A 15,939-nucleotide genomic window follows, 5' to 3' on the forward strand; every position below is an offset into this window, starting at 1 on the left:
CCAGACCGGTTTTTAAGCCTTTTGCGACTTTTTAGGACAGGATGCGCTGCAGAGGAGCTGGTCCTAAGAGATCGCTAGAGGCTTAAAAACCGGTCTGGTCTCTCTCCGTCTTGCTCCGTCGCAAGAGTGTGAACGGCATTTCCCGTCATCTAATGATCGGCCGGACTTTTGCCGAATCGAAAAACTCGGCGCCAAATTTTTCCCGAACTTTTCGAACGATTTGGCAAAGATGCGGAAAAAATACATTGTTGCCAGACCTACAAGCTGATACTATATGGTTTTTTTCGTGCAAACAAAAATTATGCATATTTACACAGTTATTGCTAAATAAGGTGATAATCTACAAGATAATTGTATCGGTATCATTTTTAGTATGTTGTAATTTTAAAGTGACTCTTTTCAGAAGGGGTGTGACAACAGGACGCAGTCGATACAAGAGTTTTGGTTTCGAGCCCTCATTAGCGCAAGTCTGTGTTTATTGTTGAAATAAAGGCGGTAACACTGTCTTCTTACTTCCTGTGCGCGTCACCGTTTCGTGTGCCGAAGTGAATGCAGCGGCTGCCGAGCCTTCACCAGAAGAGATAACAATATCATTGTAAATTTGCGCATTTTTCGATTTTAGTCACTTCAGCTTTGCATGAAGTGTATCTCCCATATTCGTAATGTCTCGTTTATAACTTTTAAGATACCAGTTTCTGATTTTAGGGCACACCGGACGTTTAGGAAGATCAGACGAGTTAGGAATGTCGGATGTGCAACATCGAGCGTTATAGTTCTGTGTTCAGTTTTATGCGGATAGAGGAAAACCGCGAAATAACGCTAACTGAAAAGCAGTACTATTTTATTTTGGTACAACGAACCGAAAACAGGATCGCTGTAATGGTGAGAAGTGCTCTGAAGTACTTGTCAGTCAAAGTTGCAACTATCTCGTTGCATCACTGGAAAGATCAAATGAAAATCACGTTATCCCGAATGTACCGCAAGAATTGTTACTCGCGCAGCGGACTGCGTCGTTTTTGCGTCAACTTCACGTCGGTCTTCTGTTCTTGAGGCAGAAAATAATTGAAAAGAACCACACTCACAAAGGCTGGCAAACACAAAGTTACAATGTCGCCTGTTCCGCACCTCGACGCATAACCGCTGGTTGTACTGCACTGTACACGGCGGTATCCGCAAGACCGCACGGTGTCCATTTGCAATTCATGTCCCCGGCGTGTTCTCGCGCGTGCGCAGACGTTTGCCGAATTTTCGCTGAATCCTCTCGGAACTTCCCTTCAAAAGTTCGGCATATGCCGAACTTTGCCAAATTTGAAGTTCGGAAGATTCGGTCCATCACCATACGTGTCGTCTGCTTGAAAGACTCGATTTCAAACATTACTCGCGTTATGCGAAATCTCACTTTGGCGCTACTCAGTTGCTACGCGTAATGTTAGATGGTTTTAGGAACTTCCAGCGCGCTTACCCACGTACTTCCCGGATCCCCGAGCACTCGTGTCGGTCGTCAGTGGCATGCACGACGCCAACCACGACGGCTAGGAGATTTAACCAGCTATGCACCTCCACCCTCGGGTACGTGGAGGCACCATTGCACCCGCAATGCGCGGCCGTGCTACAGGCTAACGCTTCGTTTCTTCGCACGTTGTGGGCGGAAAATACGATATTGTTTTATGTTTTTTCACGAACAGCATTGACCATTTCCCTAATCGCCTTCTGCGGGCTGCCATCGTCGTCTACAGGGACTAGGGAACGCCCTGTGAGCATGCGCAGTAGCTCTCTTCTGGGGAATACACTAATCAGAACCTTGTGTAAGCTACAGTGATCGGCTTAGCTAGTTTTCGGGGTAAAATAAATTCACGGTGATTTCTTTCTTTTTTTTTATGACTGACCTAATTTTTTTTTTCTTGTTTACTCTCAGCTCAATCCACACGAGAGATGATAGTATTCTCTCGTAGATACGACGTCGCGTGGAATGTGTCGCCTAGGCCTCGCAATTGCTGGTATTTCCTGGGCGCTGTATTCACAAATGATACGTGCCATAAACGACAACAGACACCTTAAGAGCGATGGGGCGTGGCCAGGCTCAATCAGCTGATTGGCGACTGAAACTGCAACATGACCCGCAAGAAACAGAACCAGGAACCTGCTCCGAGACAACACACACCGTCTGGCAGAGTCACTACTCGCATTTCTGCGCTGTTGGCGGGTTTTGAGCGTTCATGTCATGAACCGTTGATTATTAAACGAATTGCGAGAAATACGAATTTATCTTATCTTGTCATAGACGGGATTACCAATGAAAACTTTGCTGTCTCGCAAAAAGTGGACTTTTTTTTTTTTTTTTTTAGTTTACCAAGTATAATGTTTAGCGCGAAGGTCGAGGAAAAAAGTGCTTTGTAACTTTTTTGAAGAGGCTGTCGATTATTTATTTATTTATTTATGCACATACCTACATCGCCCAGGGGTCATTATTGTAGGGGGGTTACATGAAAGAAAATACATGACAAACAAGTGAAATAACAAGAAAGCCTAAAATAACATAGAAGTTCCAGATACCCAGATACCTAATTCCTGAGTATGTTTTCTGAAACGTCTCGTTAGTGTTGCCTTCAGCTACACTCTAAAAAAAGTCGGTGTGTCTACTTTCCCGCACAACACTCGGAGAGCCAATCACCGCAACTTACGGAGGTAGCTCAGCGAATGACAATGCCGAAACATATGCTTAGACGAAAAACGCAGTCTGAGTTGTGACATTAAGCAATGCAAGCGTGACGTTTTGCATTCCTTAATGCCACAACTCGGGCTGCGTTTTTTTGGTCTAAACGCATGTTTCGGCATCGTCATTCGCTGAGCTGCCTCCGTAAGTTGCGGTGATTGGCTCTCCGAGTGTTGTGCAGAAAAGAAGACACACGGGCATTTTTTAGACTGTAGGTCGTAATGACTGACAGGTTAAGAACGGGCGGGCGTGGTGACTGTCGAACATCTCATTATCGCTCGTCACACAATGACATCGCGGCATTAGCCGATAAGAATGCCGGAAAGATCCAGTCACGAGGCAGGAAACGGGAACCTAAGAACATCCGTTTCCCCGGGTTTCTTAAGCCCGCAACTGTAAACTCCAAATTCAACGCGCAACTAAAAAAAAAAAAAAAAAAATAGCGACAGACTTTTTGGTAACTATTTACCGGCAGTCAGTGGTTAAATAATATTGAAGAAAAAATTTATATTGTTGCTCTTACCGTTTCCCTTTTTTTTTTTTTTTTTACGACGATTTAAAGAAAAGCATTCTCCCGCTTCTCGATGGAGACATTTCAAACGGCAGAATTCAAACTGGATAAGAAAAGGTTGTCGCGAAGGCGTCCTCAGTACAGTTAATGGACTAACAACGGAGCACCGCTCAACTTGTAACTATTCTTTTTCCTAATCTGCTGCTACAAAAAAAAAAAAAGAGAAAAAAAAAAAAGCTAACGGCACTGGCGTTTTTTAATGACCGGAAATGTGACGCGGAAGAAATGCTTGAGCTTTTGATGAGGGTACGGCTCCGAGTGTCATTTATTTCGTGAAAATCTCGGTCAAGAGGTCTTAATTAACTCGGAAAAGAAAACTGTCCCGAATTATCTCCGCGAATGCGAGGGGATTAAGAGAACCGGCTCAGAACCGGCCAAAGTGGCGCGTTTGTTACCTTGACTTTCTAAACATTTACAATTAACAACCGTCGTTGACAGTTTTCACCGCATCTTCCTTTCTTTGTCGTCGTCTTGTTTATTTTTTTTTTTAGTCCTTTTAATACGATAACGTTTTGGGGCAGCCAAACCATGAGATCGTGTGCATAAGTTTGCGCGACTCGATAGCTAAATGGGACGGGAAAATCTGAATGAGGGTGTAATCGTACGCCAATTCAATTTTCCCGCTAAGTATAGCCGTAAGGGTTTACCTCCCGAGTAAGCGGGAAACCTTGAACTGGTACGCATACCTCCCCGCCAATCACTAGGGAGTTCCAGAATAGGGAGCCCCAACGCTTTGGGTTCGCAAAGCTGCTCCAGAGACTGAAAGCTTTGAGACTCCTATGCTAACACCCTCCCATTTCCTCGCTAAACGGGACGCGTCTTCCCGCTAAATTTAGCGGAAAAAGTTGAATTCGTGTTCACTTATACGCCTATTCTTTTTCCCCGCTAAATTGGTGTATGGTCACGCGCCAATTTAATTTAGGAACAATGCACGGCGAAAAACGTCGCCGCGCCGAGGAACACCAAGGCACCCGAGCTCGACATACATCTGAAGAGACGCGAAGGATCCCAAACGCGTTGCATCTCATTCGGCAGCAGCCAGAAGGAATGAGCAGCTTCTTTCCTTTTGCCAGGGTAGCCAACTAGTACTGACATTCAGGTTGACACCGTCGCTTCTCCATCTTGCTTCTCTCCCGCTCTAAATTAGGCCGGGGCCATCTCCAGCGCCGATGGCGTAATTGGCAGCCTGGGCAACCGTCAATCGCCGGAACTCCCAAACTCCGTTCACCCCCGAGCTGACAGTGCGGTGGGGGCTACGCGCTCGCCCGGACCAATCAGCTGCCGCCCTTTCATCACACTTGTACGTATTGCGTTTCTAGTAACACGGTACTTGGACCTAGTTACTTTTTTTTCGGTAACAAAGCCGCGGTCTAGTTACTTTTTTTTTTTTAAGAGAAGGAACGAGTGACGTATTTTGGCTAGTTTTTGATAAAGTAAAAATTAACCTTGTTTCGTTACTTTTGGAAAGGAGCGCTCTTACCCCAGCTCGTGCCTGTAATTTTTAAGACTAGATAGACCATAAAAAGATGTACACAAGGAATGTCAGTATAGACATAGTTATTCTACAATGAACGCGTTAAAAAGCGAGGAATTATTAACGACGATAAATATTCGCAGCGGCTACTGCTTCATTAAAACGACACATTTGTAGTCACAAGAAACCAACATGTTACTTTCAATCAGATGTAACGCGTTCCTTTGGAATTGCAGTAACAAGTAACACTTTGTTACTTTTTTTAATGAAAAACCATTAAGGGTATTTCACTAACGTGGTCTGCTTTCATCGCCCATCCTCGCTCCCTGCGCATAATCACGTGTCTGAAGACCGACGTATGACTGGTTCGACGAGCACGTAGTTTGCACCGCACTGTCGGCTTCGGAGTGGACGGAGTTTGCCCGCTCCGGTATCCGTCGATCTGGAAGGAGCGCCGCTCGCGAGGGCCGTCCTCCCACGGGAACCATCCCGACCGGCGGGCGACCCCCGCGTTGGAGGCGCCTGGCGAAATTGGAGGTCGAAGTCGTCATGATGCCGTCATAGAGCCACGCCGAACGCGCACACGCGAGAACGCCGCCGAAAATTACGGTTTCGAAACTCACTACGTACCTACGCTCCGCGATGCGTCATCGGATTGTACTCAAGCGGAATATTGACAAAAAAAAAATAATATATACCGGTCACATTGACGATATATCTGGCAATTGATATTGTTTGTTTCGCAATCGCTCGACCGTCCGCAGAACAAAGCGCGAACTCTCGAGCAAAGCTAATCCTATATAAAAAAAAAGTACTCACTAAAAACAAAATTATGAATAACCTCTAGGCAGGACGGTTGCAAGGATGAAGACCTTTTGTTATGTTAGCAGAAAGGCTAATCCAGCCGCTATAACGCGCGCGTGAAAAAGGTGTATTTTAGGCAACCAATTTTGCGACAAGTGTCAACAACGGAATTTTATCGTGTGTTGGGCGTTCACTGAGATGCATTGAACGACGTAATCTCCGTGTTTATATTTCATTTCGCGGATCAAGCGCGCCAGCAACTCCAATCAAAACCCGCCCTGATCAGTCCCAAGGACGTTCATAGCCCGACGCGGCTTGCTACTGTGCTTCGCATTTGTATCGCTATTATTGGGTGCCTTACGTTATGCGGGTCATTGTACCGCCGAGCTCTTTAATTACGGCTGGATAGAAGAATGGACGTATACGAAGTAAAGGCCTTGGCAGTCGTTTCGGCTGGCTGCAAGCCGATTATATTAAGCGTTCCAGCTATTCTTGTCCCCCGTCTGCTGACGTTATTAATTTTGGCCTTCACACTGTGGTTACAACGCATGTTTGTTCTGGGTTGGTTTTTGCGAGAACAATGCATTAGGCGGTCCTATTATTTCCCGATCGAATTTCTCACTCGCGCTCTTTATCGCATTTCAAAATGCATTCTTCTGATATTCGTCGTTTAGGAATAATGTTCCTGGGATCGTGAAGTGTGCAAGCCACTACGAAATGCTTTGTTAATGCTAGATTGGATTTTTTTTTCTTCTTTATCCTGTTTCTTAACTCTTTTGTTTGCAACAGGTCGGCTTAGCAGCTTTGTTTAGCCACGAAGTCGAGTGTGGATCGAACTCGGGGCGCTCTGCTCTGGGGCGCCCATGCTCCGAAAGTGCGGTCAAATATTCGGCGCGGTATTGAACCTCTAGCGCCATCTGGACGTATCGGCGTCAACTATCCCCTTATCCCAGTTTCGCAGGTGGCGCGACGTGCGTGTCATTCAGGTGGAATCTCTTGCGAAGAGACGCTTTTCAAACAACGGGGCGGTACATTTTATGAACAGAATGTAATGAATCATTTCTCTCCGTTTATTTTTCCTTCGCTATTGCTGGAGAATATGCATTCAGAAAAAATGAATATATCTGCACCAAAGCGCATATTGACCTAAAATACGCTCCATTTTTCGTCTGGAGCGTGAAGTGATGTTGTACACCTGACCCGGGAATTTGAAGCACTACCTTTAGATAGAGACGGACAAAAAAAAAATTATAACTGTGAAGAGTTTGTCAACCCTTATAACGGCGTCGGATATTGCTAGATTTCTAGAATCAATTCTAGTTTTCTAAGGTTCTAACGCTCTACATAAAATTCTGAACCTTATCCATCGCGCTTCGGCGACGCTACTGTAATTCAGGGCATTCTCCTGCCCCAGAAGAATTATACGCACACAGCGACTTTATTACCTTGAGTCTGCCAACTTCATACGAACCAGGGTTTTCATATGTCTCTCCATTTGACCGTTAAATTAAATGTGTCTAGAAACTGCTAGTTTAACAATATTAACTTCTCCGAACCAGACTTCTTTTTTTTTTTCAAGAGTTTTGTGCGAAAACGTATTACAACATATTTTGTTATTAGTGAATGACTCTATTTTTGCGCGAGCTTGATAGTTTGTGAATTTTATCCAAGCTACAGGTTTTTTTAAAGATTTCTCGGGTACTAAATTTCAAGAGGCGGAAAATACTAAGCAATGCCTCCGGTGCATTTAATGCCAGCTAAAGGTATAACATATAGATAGATAGATAGATAGTTCAAGTAGACGACCGTTGTCAATTTCGCCTCTGTTTATCTCAAATCTGATATTGATCGACACCTAATCGTTCGTATGCGGTTTCATAATTGTGCGTCCGCGAATGTTATTTGTGATTTCGGACGGAGCATACCTCGATATTGCTTTGACATGTTGACATTTCACGTGATTTGCTTCCGCGACAAATGTTCTCTTAATAGTGGATGATTTGTGAAATTCGCAAGCGTTATTCCCATGCAAAAATTAAATCCTTCACGTTGATTTTTGTATCTTTAAATTAATATACGATCATTATTCATAAAAATGCCTGGAGCAATGTTCTTGCATTAGATGATACTGATCTCTCGGCTGTGCTTGACGCGACTGGCATTTTTGTTCCAAAACGCACTTCTCAACTTTTCAGTTACCCGGACTGGTTCTACAATTATTTAAAAAATATCTTCAGAAAACAAAATCTGTCTATAGACTTCCAAAAAAACAGGCTTTAGCTTTTGATAAATTGAATTCAATATTTATCGCTTATCGTGCTCTCGCCAAAACGATTTTACTCGCGCGATAAGCAGTTACATCTTGATGTTGTCAATCGCATTCTGAACCGCCGCCCCAAATTTTTTTGGAAGTGTGCACAGCCGCACATTTGGAACAATGCACATAAAAGTTTACTGTAAAATTGTTCTGATGGAACAATCGTGCAGTGAAACAATCCGTACCAGAAGTGGTAGATTGTTTCTTTCATTATTTTAGTCCACACTACACGAAAGGTCAGGCAATTGTTCAGCCTGTTGATGTAGATCTAAACTGTCCGGATGTTTTATCGGGTTTCAGACAAGATTCGGATGAAATTGAGTAAGGTACCAAAAACCTTCAACCGAAGTTATCTACTGGTAGATTGTATTTCTAGCTTTATAATCATAGGTAGCGGTGACTTGTTTGCACCGATTTTGAAGCGCATTTTCAACTTGTCACTTCGCTCTGGTGTGTTCCCATCATAATGGAAGAAAGTAGCTGTTGTGCCAATATTGTCGGTAATTTTCGGCCTGTTTCTTTACTGTATGGCTTTTCTAAGGTGTTTGAGAAAGTTATTCATAAGCATATTAGTTCTTATTATTATAAAAAAATATTAACGGCTTCGCAGCACGGGCTTATTACGGGACAGTCAGTTGGAACCAATCTGCGCTCCTTTTTACACTACGCCGCACCGATTGTTACGAACAGGGGACGGGTAGATGAGATTTGTTTTGGTGTGCCTAAAGCATTCCACAAAGTTGATTATCAGCTATTACTCCACAAACTATCGTAAAATGGTTGCTGTTCTGTACTATTTCTTTGCTTTCAAAGCTATATGTCATGTCGTACGAATCATGTTCGAATGTCTAGGGTACATTCTAAACTATGTTTTTCAACTTCAGGTGTCTCACAGGCATCTATTATTGGACCTCTTCTGTTTTTGATATGTGTTAACAATATAGCGTCATGTGTAGAAAAAGATGAACTTTTACTGTTTGCGAATTGTATTAATATTTCATGCGCGTTAATACTCATCTTGATTACAATTCTCTTCCGCACAACGTGAAGAACACACTGCAATGAATTTTGGTGACTAATTGCCCCTAAACCCTACTAAAACTAAGGTTCTTTTATTAAGCAGATTATATTCTGGTATGCATTTCACTTATTCTTTGGGAAGAACTCCAATCGAACGCGTGACTGTAATGAAAGATATCGGTGTGTTCTTCATGGCGCGTTGTCGTTCAATGCATGTGTCTTTTATTGTTGACCGTGCGATGAAAATTCTTGCTATCATATGTCAGCGTCGTTTTTAATATAATTATGAATTTCTTCTTAATAGCACTTTACTTAGGCCTTTGTCAAAAAAAAATTCAAACGTGGTTTGATTTCTGTTATTTTCGCACAGAGTGGTAAATGTTTGGATTGATGCTAACCTACTTCTAAGTTTTGTCAATTTTCATATTCCTTGTCGCGTTACCAGAAATTTTACTGTATTCTACCTTTGCCTTTAATTGTATTATTATCATAACGTTCAATCCATGTCTAAACCCTCAAATGCAAAGTAAAGGATGCAAAGTTCATCTAACATAATCGTATCCTCTAGCTTGGACATTTTCACGAATTCGTCAGTTTTTCGCTGGGACTAGGAGAGTCTCGTTGAAAGTTAAAACTCTGTAGTACATTTCGTGTGAAATGTGCCCAGTATTCGTTAATTTGAACACTTGATGCTGGGCGTGTGTTGTGTTTCTTTTTTTTTTATCTTCTTGTGTGCGCTAATGCGAAAACCCGCGTGGTTGTTTTTGGGCACATAAATAATCATTTTTTTTACCGCTTTGAAAAAAGTTTACTTGAAAATACTTTATATCGAGAAATCTAGAGTCGCACGATCGCCGCCATACTTCCAATGGCCGTCATCTCCCAGTGAGACTACTTGCGTAGGGTCGTGTTGACATTGTCATGAAGTCTTCAAATGGAAGCCCACAGCCAGCAGAGCCGCCTTTGGCCATTTGTCACTGCTCCGCTACATTGAAATCCCAGAACATTCCTGCGCGACCATCAATGAGCAGGTATCGTGGCGACCTCTTTTTCTGCACTTCGTGCACGGCTTGACCCGGGCCTTTGCGTTCGACGGGAAATTTGCTGAACCCAGCAACAAACTTCCCTCATTCTGGACCTTCCTTCCTCGGTACGTAGGGCCTCCTGGTCAACCTGGCTGGATACCTGCCTCCCTGGCTTAGGTCGGTACTTCGCTTTGAGTCTCGTCCACCTGCTGACAATACTCGTATTTTTTCCTCTTCACACTTACTGAGCCATGACCACCATCGAATACATGTAATGTAGTAATAACATAAAGGCCTATGGCAAGCACATGCCCTGTTGCGACTGCAAGTACTATTACAAGCTGGGTCAACCTTCTTCCGGCATCGCCGAAAAAACGGTCACCACGATCGGTGAAGCCAAACGTGACAAATTGAAATGCCGAGCATGTTGTGGGAAGAAGAGCCAGGCGGGTTTGAAGCGTCGCAGACCGTAGAAATACTGTTTTCCCAGCTGACTGACATGAGTAAGAAGCTAGACAGGCTGCTCACCATGAAAGGCAGCATCGATTCTCTTCTGTCTCTTTTGGTGTAGCTGAACAAACTTCTCTCTCTAAAGCAAATCGTTGAAAGCATGAGGGAGACCGCGAACAGCATCCAACATTCCATGGAATTCTTACTGAAGCTGGCCACATCCAACGAGTAAACTGGCAAGGCTCTACAAGATAAAGTATCTCAACTGAAGTCCTGTACAGCTAGAGGCCGCAGAAATCCAGGAGATCCGTGGAGTGCTCAACAACAACGAGGAACAGAGCCGCCTTGCAAACATGGAGGTGTATGGTCTCCCCAGTTATGTCCGGGGAAGACCTCATGACCTTTGCGTCGACTATGGCTGACCAACTACACATTCCTAATTTTCACGAAACTGATACGCTAGCTATACACCGCTTACCTGCTAAACCTGACAAGAATCAATCAATCAATCAATCAATCAATCATTTTATTTTTCTTTCACAGGAAAGAAGGTAGCTGGGGCAAAGAGCTGCAACATGTGCAGCTTGACGAGGCCCCAGCTCCAAGACAGCAGCGCGCGTACAGGGCTTTGCTCAAAAATCAAATCTAAAATAAAAACATTCTTCAAGTTCAGAAAAGCAAAAAAAAAATAATAATAATAAATAAAGACATTAACAAGATTCTAATGTAACATATGATATCAATTGACACGGTACACATACAACACGAAGCCTGAAATTCACAACTTCGACAGTATCAACATTAAAGCTTCAAATGGTAAGCTATCGCTAAGATCTGTTTCAACATTCAGCTTATTCAAGAAAGATGGAAGTATGTATGTGAGCGATGTCAGTCCATAATTTGTTCGGGGGGTGGGTACACTCCACTCTTCACTTCGCCGTGTGTTATAAACACTAGTATTTTTATTTAAATTTGCTATTTGTAGAAAACAACTATGCTGATTTTTTTGTGCTATTTTATAAGATACAAGAAGGCGGTAGTAATGTAGGTGTGTTATTCTGACAACACTAAAACGGACAAAAAGAGCATCTGTATGGTAAAAGTAGGACACATTTGCAACCACTCTTAGAGATTTTTTTTGCAGAGTTAAAAGTTTGTTTATATTTTGAACGGTAGTGGTACCCCATACCAGGTGACAATATTGAAAATATGACTGCACGAGGCCGTGAAAAATTATTAACTTAACAAATGAGGTGAAAACTGTACGGTACCGGGATAGAGTACCAACAGCTTTTCTGGCTTTTTTATGTATGTATTCTATGTGCTCATTCCATGATAAATTATCTGAAAATATTACACCTAATATCTTGAATGATTTTACTATCTCGACTGCCTCCGCGGCTATGGTGATATTTGGGTTAGAATGAACAGTCACGTTTTTGGCTCGAAACAGCATGCACTTAGTTTTGTTTATGTTAATACGCAATCTATTTATTTCCGTCCAACTATGAAGCTGCGAGAGCATCTGATTCGCCCTTTTTTCGATGCCATCAAGAGTCGTGCCTTCCAAAAATAATGTAGTGTCATCGGCGTAAGCTATAACTGTGCAATCTGGAACACTGTGCTCAATGTCATTAGAAAATAAAATAGACAATAGAGGACCTAAAACGCTCCCTTGAGGTACTCCTGTATGTACTGTTTTTTATAGTTGAGACTGAATTATTGATTTTAACAAATTGTCTCCGTTCAGCCGGATAGGACTTAAATAAATTGAGTACATGACCCCGAATACCATAGCATTGTAACTTTTTCAGAAGTATACTATGGTTGACTAAGTCAAATGCCTTAGAAAAGTCGATATATACGCCTAATGTCAGTAGTTTATGTTCTATATTATTTATGATTACTTATTTTTGGGCCAATAGAGCGGATTCAGTGGACCTTCCTCTTCTGAACCCGTGTTGACTGTTCGTTAACAAGGAAAAATGCTCCAAATATAAAGACAGTTTACTATGCAGTATTTTTTCGAATCCCTTAGAAAAATTGGAAAGTATTGATTTTAATCCGATTGGCTTCTGTTAGCTTGAAGGAATCGTGGATGGAAGCCCGTGTAGCAGCTCGCGCGCTCTGTCAGGATGGCTCGTTCTTGAGATTGTATTTAAAGGACAACCTAACCCCCCCGACAAAAAGCTGTTTTGGCGGGAACGACAGAAGGGCAAGTAGAGCGGGTACATGTTTGTGTGGGTGCCGAGGACCAAGATCTACGCAAGAAAAACGAAAGGTGCGGAGCTTCTTCATGTGGGAACCGCCCATTAGACCTTTAACTGTTTGCTTAACTCCATGACCGAGTAAGCTCAGATTTCCGATTTTCCGTAGCTTCGTTATTAGTTTGGAAAATGTCATGACAATTATTTTTCCATCTTACACGTTAATATCAGGAATACACGCAGACAGTGGAATGAATTTCTGATTCTTTAAAAGGAGATTTGTAGTTAATTGTTGATTCTCTGCCTTTCCTTCATAAAGCACTACTACTACTACTGTCTTAACAGAAATCAGCATTTTCTCTGCAGATACAAATCAGTTTTCTTTGCCGGGATAGGCAAGCACATTCTACACGCGCTGTTCCGGCTATGGAGGGGGTATTACGGTTTTTGTGAATGAAAAATGGTCCATTTCCGATGTTTCATTATTTTTACTCAGGCGAAATGCGTCGCCTTTTCCCTCGTAAATGCAACAACCTCATCTTGCTTATTTGCACCTGTATAGACCCCCTCCCAAAAAACGTAAGATATTGTCTGCAAGAAATGGAAACATGCATCAGAAATCTTAGTTTGCATCAGTTATGCGTTGTTGGAGATTTTATTATAAAGACTTAAAAATCTGCGGTGTGCAATTGCCTGGATGTTATGGCAGCATATGTAATTGAGCGCACAATCAAGGCCCCAACAGGTGAAGAGTTTCTTCTATACAGGCTTGTTTACTCTTGCATTGACCATGTTATCATTAGAGCAACTGCGTCGGCCGTTAAATTAACAATAATTACAAAAAAAAAAAAAAAACTGCTGACAGCTACTTTGTCGCTTGCCAGGTCTCCGCTGGTCCCTGGATTTCGCACAAATTACCCGGCCACGCTAAAGTAAGCAGAATAAATAGCAATGCCTTTGACCAGTTGGTTTCGGCTTTTATCTGGGCCGCATTTGTGGAGTCAGCCTGCTAATGATGTATCTCAGAGGTTTGTTCTTTTCTTCAACCAGTCTTATAAATCAAGTCAACAAGTAATATATATAAGATAAAACGTAACCCTGACTTTTTATGGCTCAATCCCAATATTTTGGAAGCAGTAGCAGAGAAAAATACATGATGGGCATGTTGTCGTCACTGGCCTCGAAATTTGCGATTCCGAGTCAAGAGATCCAACGCGTCAAGAGGTCCAATATTGGACCTCTTGACGCGTTGGACCTCCTGACGTGTTGGACCTCTTGACTCGCCGTGGATCTCTTGACTCGTTGGACCTCTTGACCCATATTGGATCTCTTGACTCGTGCCTCGATGTGTCAAGAGGTCCAACGCGTCAAGAGGTCCAACGCGTCAAGAGGTCCAATATTGGATAGCTTGACTCGTTGCATCTCTTGGTGTGAAATACGTACAGGCAAGGGGTGTGGAAAAAGTACAGGCAAAAAATGAGAAAAAAAGTTATGAGGGCACCTAAGCTTTCTCTTGCGATGCGAGAATGCACGAGCACTAGCTTTTCCTGAGTTGTGCTGCCTCAACGGATAGCGCTCTAGTTGCGCGATCAAGAGGGCCTAGGTTCGAAAGCAGGCAAGGAATGGTTTCGTACTCACGTAACCAAGGATCGAGGTCACGTGACCAGAGTTTTTTTTTTTTTTTTGGTTAAAGTGACCACAGATCTTTTTTTGTTTTGTTTGGTCACGTGACCAGAGAAATCACGTGACCAGAGAGATCACGTGACGAAAGATATTTTTTGTTTTATTATGTTGGATTGTGTTGGACAAGTCACAGATTTTGACGACGGATTTTGTCGACGGCTTTTTCGCTGACTGAGCCAGATAATGCTCACGCATTAAAAGAGCAGACAACAGAGATGCTGACAATAAAGGCGGAGAAGAAAAATGTCGGAAAAAGAGCAAAAAGTTGAGCTGTGAAGACTTCCACACGGCAGGGGGGATCTCACGAACACGGCTTTGATGAATCGTTTCTGGCCGGTGATGTAATCAGAGCTCGTGCGTATAACCCGTGATTGGCTTGGTTTCTAAAGCGACAGATGCTGGGCACTTGATTTGTAAACACCAGAAATCATTGTTGTTATAAACGTCAAGCTTATAGCAACATTCGTTTGTCGCGGACCTGTGTGACTTCGCTCTTTTACCGCTGACCACAAAGTCGGAAATCTGCATCTCCCGTGTTGCTCTTTCCCTCGAATATCGAACACGCAACCGGAAAGGTCTTAGCAATTCACAATTTGAAAAGCCTTTTTTTTTTCTTTTTTTTTTTTAAGAAGTGACTATACTTTGTTTCAGCTTCGGTCCGAGCGCGGCCGATGTTATGAGCCGAAGGGCCAATCAAACAGCGCAAAAAGCGTAGCGTCATGGCGTGCTCTCTGCGCTTGGTAAGATTAGCCGGCGGAGAAGCATGCACAGAGAGACGGCGAATACCGGCTGGTCCTATGAACTGCAGAGAGCACGCCATGACGTTGTGCCTCGTTCGCCGTTCGATTGGCCCTTCGGCTCATAACATCGGCCGCGCTCGGACCGAAGCTGAAACGAAGTATACTTCGACATCCGGGTTCGAAATAATTGTAAAACCATTTTGAACACATCTTTCGTCATATACTAAATATATGTCCATAGTTATTTGCTATTTCGACGTCTACCATCACATTAAAGCACTATTACGGCGTTTGACCTCAGGATAAATTAACACAGTTTTTTTTTTTTTCTCTTAATTTCTGTGCCATCATTTTTAAAAGTTGTAGTAATTAATATAATTTGTTTACGTCCCGTCAAAATAGCTTCATTGATATTTTGAAGTCCTTGGTCTTCGAGGAGCTTGGAGAAACAGTTTGGCCTGGCGCAGATGGCGTGTAAAGTTACTCATTTTTTCCGTTCGCCGTGGCCTATTTTAGCTATAGCACTGGACACACTAGATCTATCGGCTTCAAAGGTCGACGTGCTTTCCGACACGAACAATTCTTCAATCGACTTCAGTCTTTATAATCCAATTTTCTAAAAATTAGTGAGCAACTAACCGACCATCTTACAATTCCAGCCGACTAACACATCGCGTAATTTTAACTAGAAATAAATTATATTTACAGACAAGTGTTCGGTAATTCGTGTCAAGAATGCTTAATCATGAAACGTTCAGTTTCATGATTTATTTCACAGCATTCTCAAAAATAAAGAGCAGTAAAGGGGTTACATATAGCTAGCATAAATATTTGTGGCTGCTCCGTGCTTTTGAGTAAGCCAACGGCCCAAATTAACCCGCTATAGCTTGCACCGGTCACAACGTTTCAAGCAGACCAATGCTCGCATTCGTTTG

At 42.8% G+C, this 15,939-nt stretch overlaps 1 protein-coding gene across 1 annotated transcript in view; it reads right to left on the bottom strand.

Annotated features, from left to right (window-relative positions):
* LOC8031599 (diuretic hormone receptor) overlaps nucleotides 1–15,939 on the bottom strand; it is a 57,883-nt gene that overhangs the window by 13,599 nt on the left and 28,345 nt on the right. The window lies entirely within an intron of this gene.

The sequence above is a fragment of the Ixodes scapularis genome, unplaced genomic scaffold (assembly GCF_016920785.2).
Source record: "Ixodes scapularis isolate PalLabHiFi unplaced genomic scaffold, ASM1692078v2 PGA_scaffold5__190_contigs__length_132052651, whole genome shotgun sequence".
NCBI classification, from domain to species: Eukaryota; Metazoa; Arthropoda; class Arachnida; order Ixodida; family Ixodidae; genus Ixodes; species Ixodes scapularis.